This window comes from Mytilus californianus, unplaced genomic scaffold, assembly GCF_021869535.1.
Source record: "Mytilus californianus isolate M0D057914Y unplaced genomic scaffold, xbMytCali1.0.p SCAF_3, whole genome shotgun sequence".
Lineage (NCBI taxonomy): Eukaryota > Metazoa > Mollusca > Bivalvia > Mytilida > Mytilidae > Mytilus > Mytilus californianus.
The window spans coordinates 24,524,157-24,536,116 of NW_026262679.1; positions in this window are offsets into that span (position 1 = coordinate 24,524,157).

Genomic DNA, 11,960 nt, shown 5'->3' on the forward strand with positions numbered 1-11,960 from the left:
AACCATCCGAATTACTCAGTCAGGACCGAACAGTTATACCACTATACGATCACGTGTCCGTGTGACGATATGAACATTCGAACAATTCAACTTTAAAGACAGTTTGTGAACAATCGAACATTTGAACTTTAGAAACAGTCTTAACTTTGTAATTACATAATAAAAATTATTTATCAACTTACTGACTTCGTTACATGATGAGTTTATTTAGGGTTTTTGTATTGGTATCATTGTTTTACACTCATTTGTTAATGCTTTTCAAATGACAAGAAACTGGTACAAATTCGAGCTTATCAAAATGAGAGGCTGGTAGCTCGCGTAACACGTTACATACCAAAAACAAATAAATGCACTATGAATTAAAGCGGTGAAATCATTAGATATGCAAAGTGAATGAATGGTCTTTTGGTAAAAATCATAAGATTAATTTCTGTATTGAATTAATACGAATACAATGTAAAGAGCTCACAAATTCACCACCCGATGTGTATAGATGGCAATGTTTTGCAGTGTAAAAACCTGAAAATATTGAAAGTTTCATTAAAGTATAGGAAAATTTGTGGATACAGGATGTCTACCCTTTTATTGGTTGTGAATTCAGGATATCTACTTCGAACAAGCAAATGGACAGCACAATTGCGATACCACCGCTTCAGTTAGCAGGAGTATAACAAAGTAGAACTATGTTTTCACCTTGCTGTAATAAAACTGCCTCCGTTCATTGATCCATATACAGAACAAGCCACAACAATGGGAATGAACACAACTGCTGTAGGGATAACGAACTCAGCCCAAGACTGTAAAACAATGACAAAGTTAGTTCTGTTCAAGAATTAACTGGTGAGTAAAAACAATATGAGATGACGTACAAAATTATGTTGCTTCGTACAACATGGCTTTCTGTATTTATCTTATCACTTTTAAATTTATGGAAAAAGATGAAAACATTTCTACAAGGAAGACAAAATGACTTACAAAAATAAGAATTTACAAAGAGTCATTAAAAATACCAAGTCAAAGATGGATAGACAGTCCTCAATCGAATGCCATGATAATACACAAATTAAAGATAAATACGCAAAAATGAATGATTGTGGAAACGTTAAATGTACGCTCTTACAGCGAATTTTTGAAAGATCATTTATTCCCCGGAATAACATAAGGAAAAACATCTACAATCGTTTGCAGAAGGTTCGTGCAGTGTCTTATAAACGTATCATTAATCCTGATTTTTTTAAAGCGATTTTTGGAAACTTTTACAAACATCTTGGATTTTTTTACACAAATCTTAGTTTATTGATTCACATTTTGCATTGTTCTATATTGATCTAATTGAAGCCTCACCTTTTTGTTGGCTAATAGTGTTATAAGCAGATATTCGCTGGCACAACTTAAGCTGTTAACTAGGTTTGTGGTATTGCCGGAAAATTGATAATGATGGATGATGGCTGTTTAACGTCCAGCGGCAAATTAATATGCATATTCATTACGAGAACATGTAAATGTAATATGAATAATTACCATGCTTTGTACCAGACCGACAGGCTGAGGCGGATTTTTTTAACGTGCTAGTTCACAAGGTAACAGTCCGCAGGAAGACATGTCACCTTACCAGGACACATTATTCTGACACCGCGCCGATCAGTCTTTACACTTACTCCTTAATGCAGCGTGCTTAGCGGAGAAGCAGCAAAAACCAATTTTAAAGTCTTTGTTTCGAACCCAGGACCACCCGCACTCAGGGTGAACACAATACCATGAGACTACCGAGGCGGTGTCGAAACATTGAGCGCTTATGAAAGATTAATAGAGGTTTCGTCAAAATATGATTTACGATGACATGTGCGAAGACATTATATATCCTATTGTTACCCTGTTCTGTGGAACACTAAGAAAAGGGTACCAGTGGCAATTTATTTGATTGCATGAGAACACGGAAATCAACATTGTATATAATATTTTCAAACGGTAGGTTTCTGAAACATAGTATGAAAACAGAAGCATTTTTGAACATACCACATCTCCTTATTTTTATATTAGCGGAGAAATATTATATTAACCGCTTGTCGATTAGGTTATGTTTTCTCGACATTTTGGAACTTACTGTCTGTGCTCAACTTTCATATCTTACCGTTTTGCTGTTAAAAGTAAAATCACAAAAATACTAAACTCTGAGGAAAATTCAATCGGAAAGTCCCTAATCACATGGCAAAATCAAATGACAAAACACATCAAACGAATGGACAACAACTGTCATATTCCTGACTTGGTACAGGCATTTTCAAATGTAGAAAATGGTGGATTGAACCTGGTTTTATAGCGCTAAACCTCTCACTGGTACGACAGTCTTATCAAATTCCGTTATATTTACAACGATGCGTGAACAAAACAGACATTATAAATAAAATAGTCAAAAAATGGGTACAGCAGTCATCACTGTGTTACAATATCAAAACAAACAATTATTTACAAAAAAAGCACAAAAGCATCTATCAAATAAAAACCACATTCATTGCTTCGCGTGTCTGACGTCAGTAAACATATTTTATTAAAGAAATCGTTATAATATATAGCTACAAGGGTAAAGACATAAATACGAAATATACATAGATTCAATAATTGGGATTAGGAAACAAGTGCTCTTATATAAATCCGTCTTGGACGATGACCACTAGAAATGTATTCTACTTGAATATAAAAATAAGGAGATGTGGTACGATTGTCAACGAGACAACTATCCAGCAGAGTTCAAACTTTATAAATTGATCACATTTAACCCGTAATGAGCTATCTACTTATTCAAAAATTCTTCTGGTGATTTAAGTTTTAAAATACAAGTTCATCCAGTTCTTCTTGTACATTATATATTTATAAACTGCTTTTTTATCTTCAAATATTCATTTTCAACTGTTATTTCCGTCTGTTTTTATACCATGTTTCAGAAACCTACCTTTGTGCATCATAACTTCCATATTGACTGTCCTGATCTTGTATATCTTAGTTAATATATCATACCTCACTGTATTGACCAAAGAAGAGTTTTTGTCATCGTGGGCAACGGGTGTTGTAGGTTTAATATTATTATTTATTCATTCATTTACAGGCATGACCGTTTGAAAATATTATATACAATGTTGATTTCCGTTTTCTCATGCAATAAAATAAATTGCCACTGGTACCCTTTTAATCTTCCATAAGCGCTCAATGTTTCGACACCGCCTCGGTAGTCTCGTGGTATTGTGTCCTGGTAAGGTGACATGTCTTCCTGCGGACTGTTACCTTGTGAACTAGCACGTTAAAAAATCCGGCTCAGCCTGTCGGTCTGGTACAAAGCATGGTAATTATTCATATAATATTAACATGTTTTCGTAATGAATATGCATATTAGTTTGCCGCTGGACGTTAAATAGCCATCCATCATCTCAATTTTCCGGCAATACCACAAACCTAGTTAACAGCTTAAGTTGTGCCAGCGAAATTCTGCTTATAACACTATTTGCCAACAAAAAGGTGAGGCTTCAATTAGATCAATATAGAACAATGCAAAATGTGAATCAATAAACTAAGATTTGTGTAAAAAATCCAAGATGTTTGTAAAAGTTTCCTAAGATCGCTTTAAAAAATTCAGGATTAATGATACGTTTATAAGACACTGCACGAACCTTCTGCAAACGATTGTAGATGTTTTTCTTTAGGTTACTCCGGGGAATAAATGATCTTTCAAAAATTCGTTGTAAGAGCGTACATTTTACGTTTCCACAATCATTCATTTTTGCGTATTTATCTTTAATTTGTGTATTATCATGGCATTCGATTGAGGACTGTCTATCCATCTTTGACTTGGTATTTTTAATGACTCTTTGTAAATTCTTATTTTTGTAAGTCATTTTGTCTTCCTTGTAGAAATGTTTTCATCTTTTTCCATAAATTTAAAAGTGATAAGATAAATACAGAAAGCCATGTTGTACGAAGCAACATAATTTTGTACGTCATCTCATATTGTTTTTACTCACCAGTTAATTCTTGAACAGAACTAACTTTGTCATTGTTTTACAGTCTTGGGCTGAGTTCGTTATCCCTACAGCAGTTGTGTTCATTCCCATTGTTGTGGCTTGTTCTGTGCATGGATCAATGAACGGAGGCAGTTTTATTACAGCAAGGTGAAAACATAGTTCTACTTTGTTATACTCCTGCTAACTGAAGCGGTGGTATCGCAATTGTGCTGTCCATTTGCTTGTTCGAAGTAGATATCCTGAATTCACAACCAATAAAAGGGTAGACATCCTGTATCCACAAATTTTCCTATACTTTAATGAAACTTTCAATATTTTCAGGTTTTTACACTGCAAAACATTGCCATCTATACACATCGGGTGGTGAATTTGTGAGCTCTTTACATTGTATTCGTATTAATTCAATACAGAAATTAATCTTATGATTTTTACCAAAAGACCATTCATTCACTTTGCATATCTAATGATTTCACCGCTTTAATTCATAGTGCATTTATTTGTTTTTGGTATGTAACGTGTTACGCGAGCTACCAGCCTCTCATTTTTATAAGCTCGAATTCGTACCAGTTTCTTGTAAATTGAAAAGCATTAACAAATGAGTGTAAAACAATGATACCAATACAAAAACACTAAAACTCTATAAATTAAACCAACACTAGCAATAAACCTACACTAAAAGAGGAATAAGTATCTCATATTATGTTAGGTCTTTCACAACTTCCTGCATCTTTATTTCGAAAATGTACCATACGTATGTGTAAATAAAACCTGTTTCGAACTGTCTAAAGCCAGAAGTATAAAACACATATGAAAGTTTATAGGGCCTGTTTTAAACCTGTACGAAAGCAGAAGTAAGATATGATCTGATCAGCAAACACTCGCTGCAACAGTATAAGTAGACGGGGTCTCCAAACCGTGCACACCACTGTTTGTAACGCTTGTTAACGAACAAAATGTAGCTTCCCTTAGAAACAGAATACATGCGTTTTACCAGGAGGTTTCATACACTAACAATTCGTGCTCAACCTCGTATCATAATTCCACGTATGACCGATTTTCAGCAAAAATATTAAAGAAAGGTAAAACTTAATCGCACAGTGCTTCCTGCGTCCCAAATGTATAAATATATAAACTTACTCAGAAACGGTCAGAGTTATTTAAGTACCGTTTGTTTACTTGTTTTGTTCTTTTTCAGGATATGTTTTGCTGCTGCTAGAGAGGAGCTATTCCCAGAATTTTTGTACTATCTTAACATACATAATAATGTTCCGATTCCTGCTATTTCCACCTTTGTGAATATAAAAACAAAAAAATTCAATGTAACAACTGCATATCCAATTAGTCAATCCTTTGAAATCTGGGAATCAATTTGACAGGCAGTCCCGCTCGTTGGGAAGTAGTTAGATACAAAGATGCAATTCACTAAAATGGTCCACTAATTAGTTAGTTTATTTGACCTATAAATGCATCGGATAATCGGCGACGTACTTGGGCCATACTCTACCAAGATTATACTCTAATGAAGATGAGAACATACTCATCGTTTTCTTTCAATGGCAAATGAGTGTTTTTCTTTCTTTTTATGATGAATGACTGTCCATGCACTGTAAAGTGTTATACATGAAGGATTTTTTCCCTGTAGATTCGGTTTAATAGTTATTCCGAAATAAATACATGCGTGCATCATCATTATGAGTCTGTAAATGAGAACATTCGAAATATTGGTTTTCGGTGTTTTAACGCCACTTTTAAGCACCGCATTTGGGCTATTTCGTGGCGGCCAGTTTTAATTGGTGGAGGAAGCCGGAGTGCCCGGAGAAAACCACCGACCTTCGATAGGAAAACTGATCTAGTCAATTAAGATTGGATTCGAGTGCACCCGCACGAGCGGGGTTCGAACTCACAACCACAGAGTTGACTGTCTAGTGATTACAGTAGTAACTATTTAGACCACTCGGCCACCGAGGCCCCTTGACATTCAAAAGAAAAGCACAGTATAAATCTATCAGTAATGTTTTTAAAGAAAGAAAATTAAATTAGATTAATGATACCGGCTGAAAAATGAAGATGGCTCTTGCTTTCGTCATGATGATACCGGCTGATTTTTTATTGTCTTTTTTCAATATTGTAGATTGCTCTTGCTTTCGTCATGATGATACCCGCTAATCGCAGCAAGATGTTAAAGCGGATAAAACGTAATCAAGAAACACACTTGCCAGATAGATGACAAGACACTCTATGTCAACGGGGTAATAACGTCACCAAGTGGGATGTACTTTTTTCACAGTAGTCAAAAGATTTAAAAAAAAAACACACATTTTTTTACTTAGCAATTCCTTTTCGTGTATTAATAGTTTATTGATTTATCTTTTTGCGTTACAAAACCAAAGAACAAAAACCAAAAAGACCAACGATGTTCATAACCCTCGAAAACAGTTGTAAACTTAGTGTGTATGATTATAATAATAATTTCGCTTACATTCCCCCAGATGCAACGATTATGTCATTCATCAACATCTTACATATCACTTAAACATTTATGACAATCATTTGCATATCAATGTAAATGAGTTGTCTTTTTTATAGATTTTAAAATGAAGTAAATATCTAATTGATATGTAACGTACCACCCGGCTTCAGTTGATGTAGCATGGATTAAGGAATGCACCATTGAAATTAAGTCACTCATGTGCTATTCATTGTTGTAAATGTTGATCAAGACTATAAATTGAAAAAAATGATTGAAACAAATAATGTTACTCTGGAAAAAGAGTTGAGAGTGATTACAGAACGGGTAGATGCTGTCCATATTAAAAGAAGATTAGGGTTCTGTAGTGGAGTGGCCCTGATAGTCGGTGGAATAATAGGTAAGGTACTGTTCTTCTCAGCGGGTATATTGATTTGTCAAAGAAGTCTTTTTTTTTTTCGACATATGAACATAATGTGACCAGCCTTGGCATTTTCGGGCTCGTAAAATTGTACGTTATTGTTAGAAAGCGGACCTACAGGGTAAACAATACGTCAAATGATGTACGGGGCCATTTGTTATATCTTTATTACAAATTTGAAGTCTGGACATTTTTCAACTTCACATTATATATATAACCAGCAAATTTAATGTGTACCGGAACGACTAGAATAGACGATGCTGCGCAGATAGGGCAAAAAATATATAAGTCTAAAGATTTGCACAACGGTACTAATATAATATGGTAATATACGAAGATGATGTAATAAAATCGTGTTGACAAATATTTCGCTTAACAAATAGCCTTCGTCAGTGTCAATAATTTTTACAAATTGGTAAGCCGAAATATTTGTCAACACGATTGTATTACATCATCTTCGCATATTACCATCTTATATTAGTACCGTTGTGCAAATCTTTAGACTTATATACATATATTATGGTGTTAGCCCTATATAATCACGTATTATCCGATGGAGAATGTCTGTCATAAAGTTGTCACATGTTTAGACGTGTATAATAAAATTAAAATTTGATGTGGTGGCATGATAATTAACATTATCATCCTTTACGACAGACAAAATATCTGATCTAAAAAGGTATACCATCTACTTGCCACTATACATCATGATCTGTGTTACAACCCTAGATAAAGCCGACGATGAAAGGCATTACACCGACCACCTATATTTTTATTTAGCCTAGGTGGTCGAGTGATCTATTCCTTTACCTTTGTCAACTCTACAATTGCAGAATTATACCAATTTAAATCGCAGGGTAGAATATTCATTTGGGATGGATAAGTACGCAGTCACGTACAATTACTTAACAGGGGCGGATCCAGGTTTTTGGAAAGGGGGGGGGGGGGCGTAGTATTAAAGTTGGCGAACATTTTTTTGGACCTTTTTTTGACCAAAAACATAAAATAAGTAAAAAATGCATTCTATAGTAGTATAGTAAGTGTAGCGGTTGGACATTTTTGGTGCCGTATTCTCTCCATCAATTGTCTATTATGAATTGATTGGATGGATCCAAAGCTATGTACTAATTAATATATTTGATGTGGGATTTGTCAGTAAAAAATGGACATGGAAAATTCTCGTTTGTATGGTTAGTTAGCATAACCTCACAGATTTCTTGTTGTAAACAAGATATACGGCTATTCAATGAAATTTACAATACGACCGACACGAAGAAAGACAAACAAGCAATTTTCATCCATATGTTTGGTTGAAATGTTTTACCCAACAAGGGAAGTGAGGGATTCCAAACCAACCAAAGGCTACGATTTAGTCGGAAATGACAATGAAGTTGTGAATGACGGTCGACACATGGAGACATTTAGGCCTCACCCAGCAGGCAGGTTGCAGTCGGGCCTTGAAAAAAGTATTCAGTATATCAGTTCGGCGAAACAGACATTCCGGTCAGATATGGGATTCACATGCAACCCCCCCCAAAAAAAAATTACGCACGTTTTTTATTCATCATGTTCATTTAATGCTAAATAATTCTGTTGAAAATATTTTTTTCTAATAGCAAAAAAGTGGACAAGATTATTGTTTTCAATCCAGATACGGCCAGAATTTTTGTTTAAGGCAAAAATCAAGGTCAGATTTTTTTCTCTAAAATATCTCAGACTGCCCACTCAGATCAAACGGTCCGTACCTTAGACTTTAAATCTATATCTAGAGCTTACTGACTGGGGATCACTATTCAGCAATGTTATTAATGGGCTGGGGCGTGTGGGGTTAAACATGTTTTCGTAGGTAAATAATATTGCTGTGGAACTTTTTTTTCATGAGAGTGTAATAGAGTATTACTTTCTGTTGGGTGGAATTGTGAAATAGAAGTCAATACGTTCTTGCTCAATACTTTGTCGCTTTGAATGCGTCATGCTTGTCATCCTCCGCCTAAGCAATGTGTTACTGTAATTTGAATTTCAAAATGACTGAGTGACGTTTTTTTCGACGAACTGGTCAACTCCACCGTAGAGAATCACATGACTTTGACATAATCAATAATATATTACAGTAAATACGAGCGAAAAATGTCTTTATCAGTAAAAATTAAATACACGGGAAATGGTAAAGTTCACGAAGTCTAGTCTGATTAATCATTTTACAAAAAAAAAAAAAAAAAAAAAGAAAAGTGAAGCAAAAGGGGGGGGGGGGGGGTGGGTGGGGGATTGGGGGGTGGGTGGGTGGGGGGGGGGGGGTTCGTACGCCCTCTGGATCCGCCACTGCTTAACCTTTGTCAAAATTATTATTATTATTCTCTTTTTTAATCATTATCAAACTGCTATTTATTTGGGATGTTTAAATACGCAGCCTCTGTTGTAATTACTTTACCGTCGTCAAATTTGAAATATTATACCAGCTCAAATCGGTCAGTGCTGTTCATTGAGAATGTATTTGTACGCAGTCCTTGTTGTAATATCTTAACTGTCGTCACCTTTGAAATTTTAGAAATGTACCAGTTCATATCGCACATTACTATTTTTATTAGAAGCATATCTATGCAGTCTCTGTTGTAAATACCTAAATAACCTACGTCATTTTTGAAATTTTAGAATTGTACAAGCGTTGTTGTGTTCGGTTTTAATTGTATAAATTTTAAGATTGTTATAGTTAAATTAGAATACATTGATATGATTCATTTTACATCATAATCATACTGATGAAGGATATCTGTTATCCGAAATATTTATAGATACTTACATTTATTGTTTCCTTTTTTTAATATTTGTGTTGTTTTGTACACTTTTTAGGCGTTTATATATATATATATATATACTTTTTCACTTTTTTGGTCTTTTGGAAAATTTTGTTTGTGCTGTATTTAGACCCCTCTAAAAAGAAATTTGTTTTTCATGCACACGTATAAAAATTGCTGTTTTAATCCAACGCAATCATAGGTTTGAACGTTGTTTTCAATTTAGACTTGTTTATATTTTTTCGTTTGGGCTTGTATTATATTTGCCTTTGGGTTTATATGATCCGTTCATCCTATTTTGAGTCCTCAAAATTCAAGAGTCTATCCTAAATTGAGGTAAATTATGTGGCCTTCCAATAACCGTTTCGATTCCTAAAATCACTGAAGAGACATTAATTGTCGAAATCCGGATATGGTGTACAAAAAATCTTTGCACCTTTGTTTGCGGTATACCATCTTTGCCGCAAGTTTATTGTTTTCTGTTTGGTATTAAATTCATAGTTAAGATCCATTTATTACACCTTGTGATCCGTTTATTTGGCAATCGCCAATGGCAGTCAGCAGGATTTAAGAACATTTGCTGTTCGACCTGTTAGTCAAATGCGTTTTGTTAAAATATACTTTTTCACTTTTTTGTTTTTTTCTAGCAAATACCGGGTCTGTTGGTCTTAGTCTGGTCATATGGTGCGTATGTGGATTTATGTCAATACTTGGTAAGTTCTCGTTTTAGTCGTTTTTTTTTTAAAAAGTTCTTTTTAAAAAAGAATGTGTTACAAAAAATAATTTTAAATCAGAATGAATACATAGGATTCATAACTCTCATATTCAACCATTTCAACAAATATTTTATTTCAATTTGCCGTTACTTGCTTTCGATCTTCCGGTCTCTTAAAGCAAATATCCTTTGCATTTCAACACTAGAATGATATGTTTTAACCGGCGTTCTTACCTGTTATATATACTAGTACTTTATGTTAAAAAAATTATCATGCTCCTATTACAGCGGCGTTAGTGTTCGCAGAGTTGGGTGCACTTGTTCCAAAATCAGGTGGCGACTTAGGTTATTTGTTGGCTGTCTTTGGCAGGTTTCCAGCGTTTATGTATATGTGGTCCCAATTAATCACAGGACCATCGGGACAAATAATTCTAGGTCTTACAGTAGCAGAATACATGTCAAAAGCTATATTTGAAAACTGTGGCCGGAGTTTTCTGTTCAAATAGATAGTGGCCGTAACAGTGATAAGTGAGTAAAATGACTTTCTCAGAGTTAATATGTAAATAATAATGTAAGACTATTTAACATCAATTAGTTTGGTACACAGCAAATGTTTTGAGATTGTCTAAATTTCTCATTTGTTCTAAGTTTTTTTTAGATTTAGCAGTCACCTTAACGTTAAACCCAAATTCTTCACTAATTGTATTCACTGACGAGGTTTCTGAAATGCTAAAAACCTAAATTTATTGAATTTAATACCAGATGTCTTCACTATGCTGTCTTAATATCAAATACACGTTATGAAATCTACAATCTGTTACCTGATCCTAGGTATTCTTTTATTACAGTGACAGCTGCTGTATCAAACTGTATCAGTGTAAGACTTGGAGTAGCTACACAAATTATTTTTACTGTAATCAAAATTTGTATTCTGGTCGTTATAGTCATTGGTGGATTCGTCATGATAAGTCGAGGCATGTAAATTCATTGGCGGACTCGTCATGATAAGTCCAGGTATGTAAAGTCATTGATGGATTCGTCATGATAAGTCGGGGTATGTAAAGTCATTGGCGGATTCGGCATGATAAATTGAGGTATGTAAAGTCATTGATGGATTCGTCATGATAAGTCGAGGTATGTAAAGTCATTGGTGAATTTGTCATGATAAGTCGAGGTATGTACAGTCATTGGTGGACTCGTCATGATAAGACGAGGTATGTAAAGCCATTGATGGATTCGTCATGATAAGTCGGGGTATGTAAAGTCATTAGTGGATTTGTCATGATAAGACGAGGTATGTAAAGTCATTGATGGATTCGTCATGATAAGTCGAGGTATGTAAAGTCATTGATGGATTCGTCATGATAAGTCGAAGTATGTAAAGTCATTGGTGGATTCGTCATGATAAGTAGGGTATGTTAAGTCATAGGTGGATTCGTCATGATAAGTCGGGGTATGTAAAGTCATCGGTGGTTTCGTCATGATAAGTCGAGGTATGTAAAGTCATTGGTGTATTCGTCATGATAAGTCGAGGTTTGTAAAGTCATTGGTG